The 14915-nt window shown below is 36.8% G+C and overlaps 1 pseudogene; it reads right to left on the reverse strand.

Annotated features, from left to right (window-relative positions):
* Window positions 1-12556: 12556 nt before the first annotated feature.
* Window positions 12557-13651, reverse strand: LOC111751334 (protein transport protein Sec61 subunit gamma-like; annotated as a pseudogene).
* Window positions 13652-14915: the final 1264 nt, after the last annotated feature.

Raw genomic sequence — 14915 nt, forward strand, 5'->3', positions numbered from 1 at the left:
TTTGTTCTTTTGTGATTTACTTAATTCAACCAGCATAATGTCTTCAAGTTCCATCCACATTGTAACATGTATCAAGACTTCATATGGCTCCTTGGTTGGAGGTTTAGTTTCATAGTTTCATGAGACAGTTAGTTGGCCTAATAACATGTTTAGTGCCTCTGTTTTAGCTCATGGTTTGTTGTATCAGGCCTGGAATCTTAAAAGCTTGCAAATGGCCATCAAAAGTACAACAGTTGGTCTCTATTTGCCTGGAGCGAGAAAGGAAGAAGGACAGTCAGGAGTAGGAAGAGGAAATGGAATGTGTGGACTTCTCATTTAACCAAGATTTTCTGGGTAACCTTTAAACTGTAAACCAAACAATATCCCCTGATATATTCTTAAAACCATTTAAGAGTTTAGTTTAACTAGTAAAGAATGTCTGCCTTGAGAATTGTGCTCTTTTAAGATCTATTGACTTGACAACAGCAACTTGAAAGATTAGGTAGGAAACTTAGGGGGCAGTGAGTATATGTAATGGGAAAGGAACGATTCAGAAAAGGAGGGTGAGAATGAATATCAGGAGACGATCCCATATATAATAGCATCTAAGAGAATAAAATACCCATGAATAAATGTAACCAGGGACAAGAAGGGCTTATTCAATGAAAACTATAAAACACTGATGAAAGAAATAAAGAAAACTTAAGTCAGTGGAATGATGTTTGTGTTCTTGGGTTGGAAGAGTTAATACTGTTAAGATGTCAATACTGCCCAAAGAGATCTATAGATTCAATGCAATCCCAATCAAAATTCCAACAGCTTTCTTTACAGAAATGGAAGAAAACAATTCTCAGCTTTATGTGGAATGACAAGAGGCCTAAAATAGCTAAAGCAATGTTCAAAGAGAAGAACAAAATAGGAGGACTCACATTTCCTGATTAAGACATTTTATACAGCTACAGTAATCAAACAGCCTGGTACTGGTATGAAAATAGACACATAGACCAACAGAATAGAATTGAGAGTCCAGATATATACCCACACATCTACAGTCAACCGAATTTTGACAAGGGTGCCAAGTCCATCTGATGGAGGAAAGAAGTCTCTTTAATAAATGGTGTTGATAAAACTGAGTTTCCACATGCAGGAAAATGAAACAGGATCCATGCCTCACACCATACACAAAAAAAAAAATTCAAAATGGATTAAGGACATAAATGTGTGAACTAAAACCATAAAATTTTCAGAAGAAAATGCAGGGTCAATAATGTCAAGCCTAGCTTTTAACAATGAATTATCTAATACAATAATAAAAGGACAAAGACCAAAAGACCAAATAAATAGAAGGGATCTTATAAAAACTAAAAATTTTCATTCGTCAAAAGAATTTACTGGAGGTGGGGCCTAGGTGGTGCAGCAGTCAGATGCTTCCCGTGGCTTCTCTTACAACAAAGACCTGAAAAAACAAGTGAACCGACTATTTATGAGAATCTAGGAGCCCTGAACATGTAAGACAAAGTTGAGGAATCAGACTGAGTGGCAGGGAGAGGAAGAGATGGTTCAGAAGCAGCGAGGAGTTTCCAGAGCTGACCCGGCCAGCACTGGCACTTTGCATGCTGGATTGGCTGGTGTGCACAATGAGGCAAGCAGTGGCATTTGAGACATGTTTTCCACATCAGAAGAGACCAAGAGGCCAAGAGTCTGCCCAAGCCTCCAGAAACAGCAAGAAACGGCATTCAAAAGGGGAAAGATAAGTAGATGCATCTAACTTACAGTGTGGATTGAAAAAAAAAAAAAAAAAGCCCTTTTGGGAAATACCTCTCTCCCTTTTGCCTGCCCCCTCTCAGTTCTGTGCCCAGTCCTGATCTTCGTCGGTTTCTGCTGCACTTCCTGGGCTGGAAGTAGAACCCGTCATGTGCCCTTAGCCATTCTCTTGGCTTTGGAGAGGGAACAAATTAACAAACAGGGAAAAACGATCCTTTGGCTCCCCTAAGCTGGGAATTCAGGGCATGCAAGTCCCATTGCCTAGGCACAGACATAAAGGCTCCATAGACTTTGAATGACTTTTACCCCAGCATAGACCTGTGTGAGTCTGTTTCAAAAGTATAGGCCCTCATTAGCACAGTATAACAGTGTATATACCTGAAGCCCATTTTCATCTGTATCTGCTACAAGAGGAAGTGGTAGATTTGTGATATTTGACACTGCCCTGCTCATTAAACAGGGTCCTCACCTACCCACATCGGGGGCCTGAGGACTGGTGGCTCCACCCACTCCTCCAAGCCACACACAAGGGTGCAAGTATAAGTGGTGACTCCCAGTCCTTACAACCAACAGCATTGGGTGGCCATAGTTCAGCTGCAAAACCCACCTACCTACGTGCTCAAAGGAACAGGGACACACCTTCTACCCAGATGCTCTGGGTCAGCAGTGAGCTCCTGCCTTGATCAGTGCATGACCCCCCACTGCAGCCAGACACCTGTGCCTACTCCAATCACACCTGCCAGCCTAGGACTGTAGATAAGAGCCCGCACCACACACTCCATAACTGACAGCCTGGGCACCTAAGCTGAATCCACACAAGAAAAGTAAATGGACTTCTGGGCTCGCATACATAGTAACAGCTCTAACCACCTGGAGACAGGATATGAGAGCATCAAAGATGCCAATAATCAAACTAGCTCACATGACCAGCTTTTTTAGCCACATCAAAACAAAACAAAACAAGAAGCTAAGAAACAGTAAGCAAACATGAAATAAATATAATAACTTATTGATGTCTCAGAGACAACAGTCAATATCAAATCACATAAAAAGGCAGACCATGATGGCTTCAGCAAGCCAACAAAACAAAGAATCAAAAAGCCTTCCTGAGGAAGATAATTTCTTGGAATTACTGGAGGTAGAATTCAAATGACTAATATACAGAACCCTTCAAGATATCAGGAAGAAGATCAGACAAAATACAGAACAAACCAAGGAACACACAGACAGATCAACAGAGGAACTTCAGAAGGTTATACAAGAGCATAATGACAAATTTAATAGGCTACAAGAATCCATACACAGACTGCAAACAGAAATCCAAAAGATTAACAATAAAATTTCAGAATTAGACAACTCAGTGGAAATCATAGGAGCAGAACTGAGGCAATGAAAGTCAGAATTAGTGAGATTAAAGATAAAGCACTTGACACCAACTTATTTGAGGAAAAATCAGATAAAAATTTTACGAAACCCTAGTAATTAGGTGGGACTCTATCAAAAGGAATAACCTACAGGTGATTGAAATATCAGAACGGGGGGATAAAGGAGAATACAGAGAGAATCGTTGAAGATTTATTGGCAGAAAACTTCCCTGATATCGTGAATGATGGGAAGGTATCTATACAAGAAGCTCATCAAACCCACATAAGGTAAATCCCAAAAGAAAGTTGACAAGACATATAATCAAACATGCCAAAACCAAAGATAAAAAAAAGAATTTTAAGAGCAGCTAGGGATAAACGAAAAGTCACATACAAGGGACAGTCTGACTACTTAGCAGAAACCATGCATCAAGAAGGCAATGGGAAGACATATATAAAGACTTGAAGGAAAAAAAAAAAGAATGCCAGCCAACAATTATATATCCAGCAAAAACTATGATGGTGAAATTAGAGCATTCCAGATAAACAGAAGTTTAGGGAATTAGTAAAGACCAAAACAAAATTACAAGAAATGCTAAAGACAGTCCTCCTGTTAGAAAATCAAGAACAGCAGATAACAACCCAAGACTAGAACACAGGAGAGAGCAAACAAATATCAACCCAGATAGGAAAGTCACAAAAATAAGTCAAAGTTTAAACAATGAAAACAGGGAAACAGAGACGTCAACATGTAAAAGATGACAACATTAGAGCAAAAAAGATGGAAGGAAAAATGTAGTCATAGGTGTTTCTTATGGAGAGGAAGTCAAGGCAATATAAATAAAAGATTGGTTTAAACTTAGAAAAATAGGGATAAATATTAAGGTAACCACAGAAAAAAAATTAATAATCCTACATACCAAAATAAAAAAACATGAAGACTCAGCAAATACAAAATCAACAATAATGAAAAGATGAAAAGAAAATGTGTAAAGAAAAACGACACAGGACAAAAAATTAAGTGGAACAAAGAAACTCTCAATAACACATGCAAAAAAAAAAAAAATACATGAAAATGACAGCACTAAACTCATACCTATTCATAATTAATAATTATCCTGAATGTAAATAGACTAAATGCACCAATAAAGAGACAGAGAGTTACAGAATTAATTAAAAAAAAAATCTGCCTGTATGCTACCTGCAAGAGACACAACTCAGACTCAAAGACGCAAATAAACTAAAACTCGAAGGATTGGGAAAAAAAAAAAAAAAAATATATATATATATATATATATATCAAGCAAACAATAATCAGAAAGAGCACAAGTGGCAATAATAATCTCTGGCAAAATAGACTTTAAGGCAAAGTCCACCACAAAGGATAAGGAAGGACAGTATATAGTGATTAAATGGCCAATACACCAGGAGGCCATAACCATAATAAATATTTATGCACTCAGTGACAGAGATCCAAAATACATAAAACAAACTTTAACAGCATTGAAAAGAGAAAAAAAAAATAAACCTGTTGCCGTTGAGTTGATTCCGACTCATAGCGACCCTACAGGACAGAGTAGAACTGCCCCACAGAATTCCCAAGGAGTACCTGGTGGATTCAAACTGCTGACCTTTTGGTTAGCAGCTGTAGCACTTAACCACCACACAACGAGAGTTTCTGAAAAGAGAAATAGACAGCTGAAAAAAAAAAAAAAATTGTATTAGAAGACTTCAACACATCATTTTTGGTGAAGGACAGAACACCCAGAAAGAAGCTTAGTAACGACATGAAAGATCTAAATGCCCCAATCAACCAACATGATCTCATAGACATATACAGAACATTCCATCCAACAGAAGCCAAGTTTATTTTTCCAAAGCACATGGAGCATTCTCCAGAATAGACAACATATTAGGTCACAAAGCAAGCCTTAACAGCATCCAAAACATTGATATATTACAAGGCATCTTTTCTGACCATAAAGACATAAAAGCAGAAATCAATAACAGAAAAAACAAGGGGGAAAAAAAAAAATCAAACACATGGAAACTGAACACCTTGCTTAAAAACTACTGGGAAATTAAGAATGGAATAAAAAAAATTCACAGGATCAAATAAGAATGAAAACACATCCTACCAGAACCTTTGGGACACAGGAAAAGTAGTGCTCAGAGGGCAAATTATAGCAATAAATGCACACATCCAAAAAGGGGAAAGGGCCAAAATCAACACATTAACCTACAACTTGAACAACTAGAAAGAGAGCAACAAAAGAAACCCTAGGGCACTGGAAGAAAGCACATAATAAAAATTAGAGTAGAATTATATGAAATAGAGAACAGAAAAACAATTGAAAGAGCTAACAAGACCAAAAGTTGGTTCTTTGAAAAGATCAACAAAATCAATAAACCATTGGCAAAACTGACAAAAGACAAACAGGAGAGGAAGCAAATAACCTGAATAAGAAATAAGATGGGCAATATCACAACAGACTCAAATGAAATTAAAAGGATCATAATGAAATACTATGAAAAATGAACTCCAACACATTTGAAAATCTAGAGAAAATGGACACATTTCTACAAACACACTACCTACCTAAACTAACATAAATAAAGGTAGAACAATTAAACAAACCTCACACCATGTACAAAAACTAACTCAAAATGGAGCAAAAGCCTAAATATAAAATCTAAAATGATAAAGATTGTGGAAGAAAAAATAGGAACAATACTAAGAGTCCCAATACATGGCCTAAACAGTATACAAAACATTACTAACAACGCATAAACTTCAGAAGAGAAACTAGATAACTGGAAGCTCCTAAAAATCAAACACTTACGCTCATCCAAAGACTTCACCAAAAGAGTAAAAAGAAAATCTATAGACTAGGAAAAAAAATTTTGTCTATGACATATCCAATCAGGTCTATTCTCTAAAATCCACAAGATACTGCAAAACTTCAACCACAAAAAAAAAAAATCATCCAATTAAAAAATGGGCAAAGGATATGAACAGACACTTCATCAAAGAAGATGTTTAGGTGTCTTACAGATATATGAGGAAGTGCTCACAATCTTTATCCATTAGAGAAATGCAAATCAAAACTCAATGAGATACCATCTTACCCCAACAAGGCAAGCACTAATCCAAAAAACACAAAATAATAAATGTTGGAAAGGTTGTGGAGAGACTGGAACAGTTATACGCTGCTGGTGGGAATGTAAAATGGTGCTATCACTTTGGAAATCTCAAAAAGCTACAAATAGAAAGAAGTACCATATGATCCAGCAATTCCACTCCTTGGAATATATCATAAGGAATAAGAGCCATCACATGAATAGATACATGCATGCCCATGTTCACTGCAGCACTATTCACAATAGCAAAAAAAGATGGAAACAACCTAGGTGCCCATCAATGGACGAATGGATAAACAAATTATGGTATATTCACACAATGGAATACTATGCAAGGATAAAGAATAACCATGTATATGGGACTCATCTCATAACATGGATGAATCTGGAAGACACTATGCTGAGTGAAATTAGTCAGTTGCAAAAGGACAAATATTGTATGAGACCGCTATTATAAGAGCTCAAGAAAACATTTAAACAAAGAAGAAAATATTCTTTGATGGTTCTGAGGGTGGGGATGGAGGGAGAGAGGAATTCACTAATATAAAGTAGATAAGAATTATCTTAGTCGAAGGGAAGTACATCACACAATAGAGGGGAATTCAGCATCATTGGACTAAACCAAAAGCTAAGAAGTTTCCTGAACACAACCAAACACTTCCAGGAACACAGTAGCAGGGACGGGGTTCTGGAGACCATGGTTTCAGAGGAAATCTAGGTCAATTGGCATAAGAAAGTTTATTAAGAAAATGTTCTGCGTTCCACTTTGGTGAGTGGCCTATAGGGTCTTAGAAGCTATTGAGCAGCCATCAAAGATGCATCAATTGGTCCAAACCCATCTGGAGCAAAGGAAAATGAAGAATGCCAAAGACACAATGAAAATATTAACCCAAGAGACAAAAGGGCCACATAAACCAGACTCCATCAGCCTGAGACCAGAAGAACTAGATGGTGCCCAGCTACCACAACTGACTACCTTGACAGGGAACAAAACAGAGAGTCCCTGATGGAGCAGGAGAAAAGTGGGGTGCAGAACTCAAATTCTAGTAAAAAGAGCAGACTTAATGGTCTGACTGAGACTGGAGGAACTTCAGAAGACATGGCCCCTGAACTCTCTGTTAACCCGGAACTAAAACCATTCCTGAAGCCAACTCTTCAGACAAAGATTAGACTGGACTATAAAATACAAAATGATATTTGTGAAGAATGTGCTACTTAGTTCAAATAGATACCTGAGACTAAATGGGAAACTCTTTTGCAGAGGCAAGATGAGAAGGCAGAAAGGGATAGGAGCTGGTTGAATGGACAGGGGAAATCTGGAGTGGAAAGGAGGAAAGTGTGTTGACATTATAGGGATAGTAACTAGTGTCACATAACAATGTGTGTATAAATTTTTGTATGAGAAACTAACTTGATCTGTAAACTTTTACCTAAAGCAGAATTAAAAAAAAAAAACAGAAAATTGAAAAGACAAGTTACCTACTGGAAGAATATCTTCAAAAACCATATATACCTGATAAGAATCTAATAACCAAAATATACACAAAACCTCTACAACTTAACAAGAAGGTAAATAACCCAATCATAAAATGGGCAAAGGACTAGAATAATCATATCAACAAAGACGATATTCAAATGGCTACCAAACACATGAAAAGATATTCAACATTGTTAGCATCAGGGAGATGAAAATAAAAGCCACAATGAGATACCATTTCACTCCCCTTAGAATGGCTAAGGTAAACAAAAAAAAAAAAAACAAAATAAACCAACCCAAGAAATAACAAGTGTTCTGAGGATGTTGGGAAATTGGAACACTTATTCATTGCTGTTGGGTGCAAAAACTAAAAATAGAACTATCATATGAACCAGCAATTCCTGGCCTAGTTATATACCCAAAAGACTTGAAAGCAGATAACTCAGAGACTTGTACACCAATGTTCATTACAGCACTATTCACAATAGCCAAAAGGTAGAAACAACCTAAATGCTGATCAACAGACAAATGGGTAAACAAAATGGGGTATATACATGCAACAGAATACTATTCAGCCAGTAGAAGAAATTAAGTCTTGATGCATGCTACAATATGGATGGAGCTTGAAGACATTATGCTGAGAGAAATAATTCAAGCACAAAAGGACCAATATTGTATAACCTTGATTATATAAAAAGACAAGAAAAGGCAAAGGTACAGAGACCAAAGTTTATTAGTGGTTACCAGGTATGGGAGGTAGGAGAAATGGAGGACAAAGGGTAATGGTGAGGGAAAATCATTTTAATCACATTGATTAAGGGAAGGATTGCACAGGCAATTACTGAAATTGATGTCAATAAGTTGTGTTGTTGTTGTTAGGTGTATTGAGTTGATTTGAACTCATGTTGACCTTATGTACAGCAGAATGAAACACTGCCTGGTCCTGCACCATCCTCACAATCATTGTTATGTCTGAGCCCATTGTTGCAGCCACTGTGTCAATCCATCTCGTGGAGGTCTTCCTCCTTTTCACTGACCCTCTACCTTACCAAGAGTGATGTCTTGAGCCAATACCTTCCATTCAGTTTGGACTTCTTTCAATACCATTGATTCTTGATCATATGCTACCTTGAGAAATAGTTGAATGTCCATCAATTCTTTTTGGTACATTGACTCTGTGTATTCCTTCCATCTGATTTTGATGCTTCCTGCCTCCTTCAATATTTTGCCCATAGAATCCTTCAATATTGCAACTCAAGGCTTGAATTTTTTCTTCTGTTCTTTCAGCTTGAGAAATGCTGAGCCTGTTCTTCCCTTTTGGTTTTCTATCTCCAGGTCTTTGCACAAGTCTTTATAATACTTTACTTTGTCTTTGAAATCTTCTGTTCAGCTCTTTTACTTCAACATTTCTTTCTTTCACTTTAGCTATTCTATGTTCAAGAGCAAGTTTCAGAGTCTCTTCTGACATCCATTTTGGTCTTTTCTTTCTTTCCTCTCTTTTTAATGGTCTTTTGCTTTCTTCACGCATGATGTCCCTGATGTCTTCCTATAACTCATCTGGCTTTCGGACATTAGTGTTCAATACGTCAAATCTATTCTTGAGACCCATACATTGCCTTCTAGTTGTTTCCAACTCACAGAGACCTTATAGAACAGAGTAGAACTACCCCATTAGGTTTCCAAGGAGCTGCCGTTGGATTTTAAGTGCCAATCTTTCGGTTAGCAGCTGTAGCTCTCAACCACTGCTCCATCAGGTCTCCATGGACTCCAAATTCAGGTGGGATATACTCAAGATATTATTTTGGCTCTAATGGACTTGTTTTAATTGTCTTCAGCTTCAATTTGAACTTGTGTATGAGTAATTGAGGGACCTTTCCACAGTGGGCCCCTGGCCTTGTTCTAACTGATGATATTGAGCTTTTCTATCATCTCTTTCAACAGATATTGTTGATTTGATTCCTGTGTTTCCCATCTGGTGAGGTCCATGTGTATAGCCACTTTTTATGTTGTTGAAAAAAGGTACTTGCAATGAAGAAGTTGTTGGTCTTGCAAAATTCTATCGTGCAATCTCTGGCATCATTTCTATCACCAAGGCTTTATTTTCCAACTACAAACCATTCTTCTTTGCTTCCAACTTTCATGTTCCAATCACCAGTGATTATCAATGCATCTTGATTGCTTGTTTCATCAATTTCAGACTGCAGAAGCTAGTAAAAATCTTCAATTTCTTCATCTTTGGCCTTAGTGGTTGTTGCATAAATTTGAATAGTCATGTTAACTGCTCTTCCTGGTAGGCATGTGAATATTGTTCTATCACTGACAGTACTGCACTTCAGGATAGATCTTGAAATGTTCTCTTCAGTGCTGAACACAATGCCATTTCTCCTCGAGTTGTCATTCCCAGGATAGTAGGCCATATAATTGTCTGATTCATAATGGCCAATGCCAGTCCATTTCAGCTCAATAATGCCTAGAATATTAATGTTTAAGCATTGCATTTCAGCTTTGGCAACTTCCGATTTTCCTAGATTCGTACATCAGACATTCCATGTTCCTATTATTAATGGAAGTTTGTAGCTGTTTCTTCTCATTTTGAGTTGTTCCACAGCAGCAAATGAATGTCCTGAAGGCTTGACTCCATCCACGTCATTAAGGTCAATGCTAGTTTGTGGAGAGAGCTCATTCCCAACTGTAATTTGAGTGTCTTCCAAACCGAGGGCCTCATCTTCTGGCACTATATCAATATTCCACTGCTATTCATAAGGTTTTCACTGGCCAATTTTTTTCAGAAGTAGACTGCCAGCTCCTGTTTCCTGACCTGTGTTGGTCTGGAAGCTCCGCTGAAACCTGTCCACCAGGGTGACCCTGCTGGTGTTTAAGATAATGGTGACGAAGCTTCCAGTATCATACCAACCTGCAAGCCACCACAAACTCTGTCTGTCAGTTTGTCATACTGTGGTGGCTTTTGTGTTACATGCTGCAGTAAGTCGTACATCTCAAAAAATGAAATTTGGCAAAAGTTTTGTGATAAGTGTATTTACAAAACAATAACAACAAAAAGTGCAGCTGCTGAGACTGCTTAAGTACAACCAAACACTTGACAGGATTTGCTTCCTTGATTTGGAGGTTTAGGGTCATGATTTCAGGGGACATCCTAGTTAAGTGGCCAAATATGGCATTTAGTGTTTCTGTTCTACCTCCTAGATCATCTGGGGTCTTAAAAGCTTGCCAGTGGCCCTCCAAGGCATGACGATTGGTCTCTATTTGCCTGGAGCAAGAGAGGAAGCAGGAAAGTCAGGAATGGGAAGTGGGATATGGAATGTGTGGCTAATTGCCTCCATGGGCACCGTCCTCTTTGCCATGAGACAAGAATAACTGGGTTGTGCCTGACTACCATTACTGAACTTTTGATCAAAGATTCGTCAGAATTCTGATCAAAAGGTGGGAAATACAGTAAAGAATTTCAAATTATCATTTATTCCAGACTTTCTAGAGCCATGAGGGCTGGATGAACCCTGAAACAATTTCCCTGAGATAATCTTTGAAAATTAAACCAAAAATGTTCCCTAAAATCTGTTTATGGGATCAAAGTGACAGCAGCAGCTTGAATGATTAAATAGGAAACTTAGGGTGCAGTAAGTTTATGTTAAGGAGCGGGGAACAATTCAGAAAAGGAAGGGTTGCACAACTGGAAGACTGTAATCAATGTACTGAATTGTACGCACAGAAATTGTTGAATTGGCATACGTTATGTTGAGCGTATTTTCAACAACATTAACAAAATAAGTTTTTAAAAAAGTTGGCTAAAAGCAAATAAAACGAAACCAACAAACACACACCTAAAAAAAAAAAAAAAAATATTCAAACTGCTATAAAACAAAGAGAAATATTAAGGCCAGACAAAGAAAAAAAGGTGTGTTATAGACAGAGAGGGCATCACTGGGTTGTGCAAATTATTAGTACACTCGGCTGCTAACCAAAAGGTTGGAAGTTAGAGTCCACCTAGAGGTGCTTAGGAAGAAAGGCCTGTGGCAATTTACTTCTGAAAAATGAGCCATTGAAAACCCTTGGAGAACAGCAGTTCTACTTCGACACATATGGGGTCACCAGCAGACGGAGCTGATTAGACGTCAACTAGTTACATATAAGAAAACAAATATTAGAATAGCAGCAGACTTCTCATCAGATATTGTGGAAAATGGAAGAAAATAATGTTACCTTAAAGTGCTGAAAAAAAAAAAAAAAACACCAGGGCTTTGACCTGGCTTGAAATGTTTCAGTCATGGCTGATGAAGCTAAATCAGAACAGACTGAAGTTTTTAAAATTTGGGTTAAGCAGAATGGTAACAGGAATGGAAAAATTATGGGTCAAAGCTTTGGAATAGGAGACTTGGAAGATGTTAGTGAGCCCCTTAAGGAGCCTGATACAGGATACTAGGTTATTGCTAGGACTCTGGAGAGCAACATTCAAACAATGAGGTTCAGCACCATCTTTGAGCTCTGCAGTCAAGAGATTTGCTTGCTATGCAATGTACACGCTGCCTTGTTTTCTATGAGGGAGATTACATTTCAAGCAGAGCGTCAACTTGTAGTGTTTCGGTTCAGGTAATTGCTTGGTTCATGCACATTTTACAAATGTGAGTCCATTCTGGTTTTGCTTTGTCAGCCATGACTGAACCAGGAAGAACTGATTTGAAGCCCTGAACAAAACAAAGCAAGATGCTGCCCAGCCAGAATTGTACAGCCAGCAAAAAAAAAAAACTTTCAAAATTGGTGGTGGAATAACTTTATTAGACAAATACATATTACATGAAAGTATTATTGTCAGAGCTTTACTGTATGATACATTAAAGAAAATTCTTCATAAAGAAGAATTAATATAAGTAAGAAACCTGAATTTACTGAAAGAAATAAAAAGCACTGAATATAGAATAAATTAAATATAAAAGTCATTTTTCTTATTTTAATTTCTCTAAAAGGTGACTTAATTTCTAAAGCAAAATGAATGGACTATATTGTGTGTTTGTAACAGATATAAAATAAAAGGTATATGGTTGGTAATACAATGAAAGGTTGAATTGAATTGAGAGGATACACCCATAACTTCCTTATATGGCATATGAAGCAGGTATAATACATTAACCCAGAAGATACTTAATAAAAGATAAATATTTTCAAACCTAGGGCACTAAATATTTTTAAAATATGTAAAAAAGAAGCTGATAGTGTAGACAAATGAAATCATAAAAGAAATTAATGCAAAAGAAGGCTAAAGAAAAATATTGAAACAAATTGGAAATTTATGGGACTAAATAGAAACATTGTATACACTTCTTTAATGGAAAGATGCATTACAACCCCAAAACAACTATTCTAAAAATAACAAACTTCTTGAATATGAAGTGACTCATCAGCTAAGAATTACAAACCTATCAAAAATTCTCCAAAATAAAAAAAAAAGAAATAATTCATTACTTTCATAAAAAAGTGATAGTGACTTTCACCTCAATATATTATCACTTAAAAATTCAAAAATACTTCTGATGGAAAAAAGAAGTTAGTTTATTTTGAAATTATTTTCATTTAGAAATCGAAAACATACTGGGAGAAAAAAAACAAAAGGAAAACACAAATATACGGCAAATTATTACCCTTTGAGCTTGCTTTTCAAACCCTCACTTGTTCACAAAGGCCCAAGAGAAAAACTCTCCCAAAAAGTTATTCAGCCATCAACAATGATGTTATTAATAGGGATATGTATCAATTTCAAAAAGAGGTCAAAAGATCCCATTATAGAAAATCCTGCTGCTGTTGCTATGACAGTTTTTTCTTTTTTTTAATCAGATGTGGTGTATCTTTTAACCAGTTAAATTGAGTCCTTCACAAACCAGCAACTTGTCTCAACAAATTTCATCACTTAATCCATGCTCGGGTGTCCAACTACCACTTAAGACCTAAACATAATTCTTAATTTGTGCACCTTGATAAGGATTTTGAATTTTATCCTAAAATGAAATAGAAAGGCTTAGTTTGTACACCTTGATAAGGATTTTGAATTTTATCCTAAAATGAAATAGAAAGGCATAGATGGATATTAATCAGGTTTGTAAACTGATTGGACCTATGGTTAAAAAAAATGTATATATACATTAACTGTTACGTGGAGAATGACTGGGAGTGGTGGAAAAAGAAAAAAAAAGGAAATGGAGTGTTCCGCCTGTTCCAGATGATGGTAGTTTGTACTAGTCAAAAGCAGTGGCGATTGAAAAAAAAAAAAACACAAACTGAAGAAAAACAGATTAGTGGAAAAATATTAAAGGTTAGTGAAATTGACATACAAAACCTAGTTGAAGCCATTCATCTAGACCTTCACCTTATGAACTAATTTGTGCAAATACTAACAACCATATAGTAGTCCCCGGATTTCACCAACGAGTAAGCGCAAAGGCAGTCAGTAATATTTAATACAAACCGTCAAACCTTGGTTTCCATGAGCTGGACAAGTGGGAATTTCGGTCTTCTCTAGAAGTGTACTCGCAATGTAAATCTGAAAATCTACAGGGAAGCTTACTTATATATTGTGACTTTTCAATAGATGGTAAAGCTTCAGGCTTCCTTGGGTATAACAGACCCTTACTACTGTGGTCACATTGACACTGTACTCCATTGCTCACAGACATTCTAATCTTCTGTTGCTACTTGTCAATTTTCCTCCACTTGCCAATTTCCTCTGTACAGATGACCTATGCCACTCATATTCTAGTGTCTGCACCACTACCTATTATTTTTAAAAATATGTATTTTGAACTGCCAAGTAAAATGACTGACACATAAACAAAAATAAAAAACAACAACAACAAAAAAACAGCTGCCGTTCAAGTTGATTTTGACTCATAGTGACCCTATTGAACAAGGTAGAACTGCCCCATAAGGTTTCCAAGGAGCAGCTGGCGGATTTGAACTGCCCACCTTTTGGTTAGCAGGTGAGTTTTTAACCACTGTGCCACCAGGGCTCCAACTGGCACAGAGTAGGAATAAATGTTAGTTATCTTTCTCTTTGAAATTAGATAAAGCAAACCCATTTTTCTTTGTGGTTATTCTGCATAAAAGATAATGAACTGAATAATTGCTATATATTTCAAATTCCAAAATCAGTAATAAAATATTAATTTGGGTTTAATATTATCCAC

Source organism: Loxodonta africana, chromosome 17 (assembly GCF_030014295.1).
Source record: "Loxodonta africana isolate mLoxAfr1 chromosome 17, mLoxAfr1.hap2, whole genome shotgun sequence".
Lineage (NCBI taxonomy): Eukaryota > Metazoa > Chordata > Mammalia > Proboscidea > Elephantidae > Loxodonta > Loxodonta africana.